Source organism: Coturnix japonica, chromosome 15, assembly GCF_054131305.1.
Source record: "Coturnix japonica strain WE chromosome 15, WE-NBRP24, whole genome shotgun sequence".
In the NCBI taxonomy this organism is placed as follows: Eukaryota; Metazoa; Chordata; class Aves; order Galliformes; family Phasianidae; genus Coturnix; species Coturnix japonica.
This window is the reverse complement of record NC_140677.1, coordinates 17,517,602-17,525,436: the sequence shown is the minus strand read 5'-3', so window position 1 is coordinate 17,525,436 and position 7,835 is coordinate 17,517,602. Positions and strand designations below refer to the sequence as shown.

The 7,835-nt window shown below is 43.5% G+C and overlaps 1 long non-coding RNA gene across 1 annotated transcript; it reads left to right on the top strand.

Annotated features, from left to right (window-relative positions):
• Positions 1-3,704: 3,704 nt before the first annotated feature.
• On the top strand, positions 3,705-5,302 carry LOC146758414 (uncharacterized). The gene is made up of 3 exons (XR_014934686.1): positions 3,705-4,006; positions 4,299-4,373; positions 5,230-5,302. It is a non-coding gene; the product is annotated as an uncharacterized LOC146758414 (long non-coding RNA).
• The last annotated feature ends 2,533 nt before the right edge of the window (positions 5,303-7,835 follow it).

The following is a 7,835-nucleotide window of genomic DNA, read 5'->3' as shown; positions in this document are numbered from 1 at the left end:
GCATGGCAGGGAGGCTTTCTCCAGGTGTTCAAGCTGGAAGACTTCGGCCTCTGCTCTCTGGTGGGAAACCTTGCTTGGCCCAGCTTGTCAGAGTCTGGTTTCATTGTCCCATGGAGCAGTAAGCTCCCTAATAGCTGCAAGGCATGCACGGAGTGAAGCAAACCACACAAATGAGCTCTCAGCTGAATCTCCCCTCACAGGAGCCTGTGAATGGAGCTGCAAGCCCTGTGAAAAGGGCCATTGGTGCTGTAGGACATGTGACAACCTCAGGCAGCTGTGAAGGACCCTGGGGATGGGGTCACTGAGCACACCCCTAGCTCTGCTGCTGTGTGAGACCGGCACAAATGCGCCTTGTGATGGAAGGCTTCTGCTGGCTGCTGGCCAGAGACAGAAACAAAATGATGGGCCAGGCTGTGTTGGTCCCTCAGATCTTACCATGAGCAATGCAGGGATGTAGGGAAAGCAAGGTGTTTTCAATGGAGAGAGAGGTGGGAGACACGGTGTCACAGTGGGGAGGGAGGGACTCGGGCTGCTGTATTACAGACTAGGAGCAAATGCCATGAATGAGTGGAAAATCAGGTTTCATTAGAGCTGCTGCTGGACTGCACACATTGTTAGCCAGGATTTGTGGGTTATGTCATCTGGAGACATCAAAACCTCCTCTGTGCACTGACGAAAGATCCGTCTCCCTCCAACACGGGCTGCAGGCCAGCTCTCCAGCCTGTGATGGAGCTAATGGGGCATCCGAGTCCTGGGCACAGTGGCACTGGCCTCATAAGGGCCTATTTAGCAGACAGTCTCAGCTCCCAATAGCCATTTGTTTGCTGCCTGCAGTTGCATTCCCCATTATCCGTACTTAATAGTGCGTCATGCCACAATGAAGAGGCTACTGAGCGTGAGTCCTGGGGGTGAATAAATTACTGTGTTGTCTGTTGTAGGACAGTGGCAAAGGAAGAGCTCATTTGCAGCCCTGCTCCCCCTTTTTCTTCTCTAATATTTGTTGTGCTCCCAAAGTTGGTCGATGGACTGTATCAAGTGGCAGATTGAATGTCCTGGGTGGCCACCAAGATTTAGCCATACAGACATAAAAAGGAAACACGTGTTCACATTTGACTATGCTAATTAATGGCATTACACTGTCATCCAAGAGAGAAACTTGGCACTGCCAGTGCTGTGGTGGGGGAGCCATCCTGCTCTACCAGGCTTGGAGTCTCATCTGAGGAGGCAGCCAAAGGACAGTGGGGATGGAGAAAAAGTAAAAGGGGGATGTGAAAGCTCCAAGAGGTAAAACCACCTTCTTCAATTCCTAAGACAGCAAGCAGGCCTGCGAGTAGAAATTAAACATCTTTGTTCTGAGTCCTAGGTAAAAATATCCTGGACAAGTAATATCCTTTATGTATCACTGTAATTAAGGAGATCAGCATTTGACACTAATCCTGCAAAAACTGGTTGCAGCTGCAGGAGGAGCTGAGCTCAGTGGTGCCTCCTTCTCCCTGAAAAAGTTATTTTCACCCATCATTCACTTTTTTTTCCCCCCTCAAAAACTCAGAAATAACAAAGTATCTTGTTTAGGCACTTGCAAAACAAAGCATGCAGTCCTTATCTGAAGTAACATTACAGTTCAAAATATGCTTGACCTTTATTTCTAACTGTTAAAAATGACTCAAGCAAAGTAGTTGGTCTGAAAGAGAATTGATTTTGAAGAGAACTCTGCTGATTACTGGATTATCTTGAAGATCTCCTGGAAATTACAGCCAGTATTTCCCAGGTTAAAATTGTACTTGTTGAAGGCACCAACCAACATTCCAGAAGAAAACTATTGTTTGTTTTTAACTTGTCCTTTGGTCTGGTATTTAAAGGATCATGCACATACTTGGGGATCATTTCAGCAACTTGAAAACAATGTGGCAACTTTACAATAGCACAAAATGGCTAATTGCAGAGAAAAAGCATCAAAATCACAAACTTATAACTGGGCCATCCGCCAGTTATTGGAAGATAAGAGTTTCGAGGCAGAACGTGTCCTGCATATTAGGGTCTGCAAAATTACTTGGTTAGCCTACTGCAGTCACTCCTATTTATGGCATGCAGCTGAAACCTCTGTAGGTGACCAGCAAAATGCTTTTGTAGTTTTTCGGACTATGGGAACCTTTTTCTAAACGGCACAATGGAACAGCTGCACTATGCAAAACACAGCATCTCGGCTGAGCACAGCCTTGAAAAGCCACACTGTTCTTCCTTGGTGCTGCAAATGCTAGACAGTATTTATTCTCCATAGTTTGAGAGCTGAGACTCATCAGTGCACAGGATCCCAAACTGAGAAGAGAGAATATGGGAGACTGAGGGCAAGGAGATCATTTGGCTGCATGGCCTTCTAGGATGTCTGCTAACAAGACCTACTCACCCAGATCTCTTCTGTCAGTAGAAGCATTTAAAGGTTGCTTACAATGGGATGGCAGAGTGCTTCTGGAAATTCTTATTGGGAAGCTTTAACTGAGGATAAGAAGTGATTTACCAGCAATTAGAGCAAGGAAATACTTCTTGGGTCAAGCTGCAAGGTGATTGACTTGTGCCATTATACTCATTATCCCTTTAGTTCCACTTTGTTACAAAGCTTTTGTGTAAAATCCCCACACAAGGGAAATAGATAACAGCTCATGAAACTCCTAGTCTGCCACATAGCATTTCAAACCTGGCCGAGAAAGGCAAATACTATTGTAGCTTATCTTTTCCAGTTGCAGGTCCTTCTACTGCAGAACATTGGAGAGTTGGCCATCTGTACACTTGGGTGTGCAGGCATAAGGTGCTTTCTGTGCAGAGTTTCATCAGAGCTGGGATTCAGACCACTTTTTCTACTCAGTGCCATTGAAATGTGAGCTTGTAACTTCTTCCAGATAAACTGACAGTACAGCAGTGTGAGCTTGACAGCTCTGTTTGAAGGCAGCTCACCAATCCTTTGACCCTCCAGGAAAGCATTTTGAATCAGAAATTTCATACTAAGTGAACAGGAGCTGGTAGAAATAACCAAATAAATACCCTCAGTACCTGCATTTGGGCCTGAAAATGCTGCTCAGTGTGTTTTTCTCACCAGATCTCTGTTTTTCCAGTGCAAGGCAGAATCTGCTTCTCTGCCCAGATCGCCTTGTAGGGAAGAGTGGGCTGTCCCTATTGTACTGTACTTTGAAGCCTCAGCAGTGTACTGGTGACTTGTGTTTATATGTAAGGTTGATATTTTGACCCATAAGCACAGAAAAGAAACTTACTGTATACTCTGTACCTCTGGGGCTAGTGGAGACCCTTCTTTTAAGGTGCTGGTACATGCAGTCATCTCATCAGGACAGCTTTTATCCTGACTGGCCACTGCTGATTTATCTCTGCAGTGCTGGAATGAGGCCTCTAGAGAGGAAGATAAAGCTCTGTATACTTGTGCTTAGGCAGCTGACAGAGGATTTTCTGGCTGAGGGCTCTCATCTTTCAACACACCCTCGCCAGTGAGGTAACTGGGAGATCAAAGGCCACACAAGCTGACCTTATCTCTGCAGCTGATCCATTTCAATTCTGGCTAAGGGTGACCACTTTGCTGTGTCAGATTTTATCCTTTCCCTGTGGGGTCAGGCCCGTTCAGGTAAAAAAACACTTTTCATCACTTCCCTGGACTTTCCCCCCTTCGGGTATGTCCTGAAGTGCTGGTGACTGAAACTTCCTTTTTGTCCTCACATCCCAGAGCCTCACTCATAGCAAACTCTCTCTGACTTCATGGGAGTTTTCCCATCGTAAGAACTGATTCTGGACACAGTGATGTGGTGACGATATAAGGCACAACCTGTTTATTTTATACAGTATTTAGATTACAACTGGAATGGGAAGCGACGTGAGTTGTTGCAGGACATTGTTCATGTTTCTTGCAGAGCTGGAGATGTTCAAGGTGGGGCTGGTGCTGGTGGAAGTGCCTGGAGCTGATGTCAGAGGAGAACGGACACACAGAGCATCACGTCAACCCCTCATTGTATGTGGAAGCATAATGAGGGATGTGGTACATTAACAATAATGATGTGTGCTCATGGGAAGCACTGGGCCTGGCACTCCTTCCTCTGTGTGGATGAAGGATGAGATAAAGACAATTGTGGAAGACACAGAGTTTGTTGAAGGAAGAGCTTTTAGGCTTTGAAACATATCAGACTAAAACATTTGTCCACTTTCTTATCCCATAGTCATTCAGAACAGCATTACTTTGTTTGATTCCCATTACTGGAGTTACTGGGAGAGTTTATTGCTCACATTGATTTCCTTCTTCCTAGGGAAGGAGGATTGAAAGGCAAGAACCCCTTAGCAGAAGGAACAAGTGGAAATGGGAGTCCAGAAGGTTTCTTCATGTAAGCAAACATTTGTTTTAGTGATATTATAAGTAATAAAATAATAAAATACATAATAATGTATACATTAATGTATATCATATATATATTAATATATATAATAAAAAATGCCTAATTCCTAGTCTCATTTTTTTTTCATTATTTTGTTAGTTCTAAATTTAATAAAATGCAGCAGATTAGAAAACAGAAGGGAACTCATAGATATTTTTTCTATTTTTTTCTGACACTAAGACTCTTCACCCATACCCTTAAACACTGACCAGCTCTCAGCTTTGTGTTACCCTGCCTACAGAGGCTGAGGGCTGCTGCTCTTGTTCATCATTAACAGTGCAACTGAAACTCTGCATACCACCTGGCTCTCGTAAATATGAGACCCAACTCTGCATGTATTCCAGCAGAAGCTGAAAATTGTTGGAAGGACCTAACAAATGGGCAGAAAAACTATTTGACAGCAGTAAAGCGCATGCAGGAAAATGGCAGTCATGCAGTTCTCTCAGTGTTGCCTGCTCCTGAGTCAGCTTCAGTGTGAAAAGCAACTCTTCAGTAAAGTAGCTTCAAATGCAAAACAAGTACATGGGAGCAATAAAACTCATGTCATGGACCCTTTGGGTAGCACTCATTTGGATGAGGTCTTTATGGGAGTAGAGGTTTTAGGACTCCTCTCTCTGGCCTTCCTCGCAGTTATGTTTATATCCTTTCTAAACATTTCTGGTGTTAACAAGTATATCTTTGATGAGTGTCCAAAGTTCATATCCGCTCTTGTGTTTAACCTCCATATACAGCGACCGAGGTCGGGCAGCTAATTACGTGCGCACCAGCTGCTGAGCACGTAGGCAGATCCTTTTCATTTTACTAGGTAACTGATTAGAGACAATTTTCAACATACAGGGACATCCAAGCTGGCCAATGATGGAAGCTTCAAAAAAAAGGTATGTCCTAAATTCCCTCTGCTGGGATCAAAGCAACTAACACTTCATAGCAGCAAAGAACTGATGTCAGTGAATAGATGTCTAAAACACAATATGAGTAGTGGAGGGCTGCCTCCCTTTAATACAGCCTTCTGCTAGTTACAGCACACACATTTGTTTAGATTGTTTGGGTAGCCCTGTTTTGGAATCACAGTCAGAATGATTTTTCCCAGAGTTTCCAAACCTACATGTTGCCTTACAGCACACTGAAACTCTGGAAGATGGAGCTTCACACACAGATTTCAAACTCTGAGTCTGTGATTTTAGAGTGCTCTGAAATAAACACAAGGATCGTGAAGAACAGCACTAATCCTGGCTGCACTTTACATTTCCCTTTTTCCAACAAGGAGGTTTGTATAAGCAGCTTGTTCACATTTACAATCACAGAATAGGATCAAGGAATGGTCTGGGTTGGAAGGGACCATTAACGTCATCTAGTTCCAACCCCCTGCTGTAGGCAGGGACACCTCCCTCTAGATGAGGTTGCTCACAACATCATCTAGGCTGGCCTTGAACACCTCCAGGGAGGGGGCACCCACAGCCTTTCTGGGCAACCTGTTCGTAGGGCATCAAGAGCAATCCAGACCTCTGATACCCTCACCTACTGTGTTCTCTCTTAATGACATCCTTCGTGCTTCGGGCTTTCTTTACATGCACAGTGAGAAGGAAACATCTTGATGTATCCCACAGTTGCCTAGTAAGAGGAATGTCCACAGTCTGTGGAAACGACTGATAAGAACTATTTTGAGAGAGGTTTCAGTATGAGCTGGTCTCTGATCTTACGGAGATGCCAACCCTTATCTTATACCAGTTGAAAGCTCAGTGTGGAGGTTTGCAAACATCTGATTGTCTTGTTTGTACCCAAATTGGAGCCTGAGGACTTAAAAATATCACGAGAATACAAAATACAGTAGCAAGAGGAAGAAAATACAAATGGAGGGAAACACAACTGGAACTTCTAACCTTGGGGTTTTGGCATAGTCAACACATGGGCCAGGCTGCCGTGCATGCCCCAGTCACCTCCCCACCATGTTACAGAGGTCTTTGCTCCGTAGCAGTTGTCATCAGTGCCACATCAATATTCCATAAATAAACAGTCTCTGCAAGCCATATTGGATCTTTGGAGGATATTTGTTCAGATTATCTGCTCACCATAAGCTTGGCCAGGTGTGGTAATTCTGTCGTAATACAGAGGGATTTCAACATGCAGAAACTGGAAAACAAGTGACCACCTCATGGCAGGATTCACCTTTGCCCTTTGACTTCTGGATCACTCTCTACTTCCTTTTGGGTTTTGAACGTGTTCCCAGATCAGTGTGCTTCAAGACCCCAAGAGAGAATCGCACTTCACTGTTCCCTTCTGTGCACTATTAGGCTGCAAGTAGAGCTTTGCAGCTTTGAAATATGCTCTCATTAGCTGTAATTAAATCTTTAAATTCTCCTTCAGGCTTCAATAGGGCACAAGACCCACTCGTACCCCAAATTCTTCTTCTTCTTTTTTTTTTTAATTTTATTTTTCTCACACTTAGCTAATTACTGAATGCAATGATGTTTCCAAAGCAGCACCCACAAATAAGAGTATTTACAATTCAACAAGGCATGTGTTAATCTGGCAAACTATTATATTGGCTACACATTCTCTTATTTAGTATGAATCACTCTACAAAGTGCTTCAGCAGCACAGCTTCTTATTCATCATTGGTTAATTTCATGATATCTGAGATGTGGGATTTCAGTTAACGGATAATTGAGACCATAAATCAAAATATTTTCAGTGAGATTGCATGAAACATGAGATGTTCAGGTTCAGAGCCTGTGCCTGTGCACTGCTCCTGTGCTTGTCAGCCCTCAGCAAGGATGAGCAAGGTCCTCAGGCATGTATGTCCTTTCTTGGATCTTGACCCCAAAGTTGGGTCATTGTACAGAGGGCAAGTTGGTGGCCTTTATTCCCCTTCTGTATGCTTGCTACACTTGCAGGCCACTATTAGTTTAATATTTACATGCAATATCTGTCTGCTTCTGACAGGTTTGTTGAATGGGCAGCTTTGCTATGCCCAAGTGAGAAACTGTAGCTAGTCACAGTGCACAGACCCAATTTTCAGCAGCATCCCAGCATCTAGGAATACACACATGACTTGAATAGGTTTTAACATTATGTGCTGAATTCCCTAAAGAATTCCTCAAGCAATTTCTTCTGAGAAAGAGTGGTCAGGCATTGGAACAGGCTCCCAAGGAGGAGGTGGAGTCACCATCCCTGGAGTTGTTTAAGGAAAGGGTTGATGCAGTACTTAGTGACAAGTTTTATTGGGCAGTACTGATGGTAGATGAATAGTTGGATTAGATAATCTTAGAGGTCTTTTCAGCCTTAAATAATTCTATGACTCTGTGAGTCCAATTCTCATGAGAAAAAAGATCTTGTAAAAAAAAAAAAAAAAGAAAAAAAAAAAAGAATGTTGAGTTCTAATCATTAAAGTACTGCTGACCAAAATTTGCT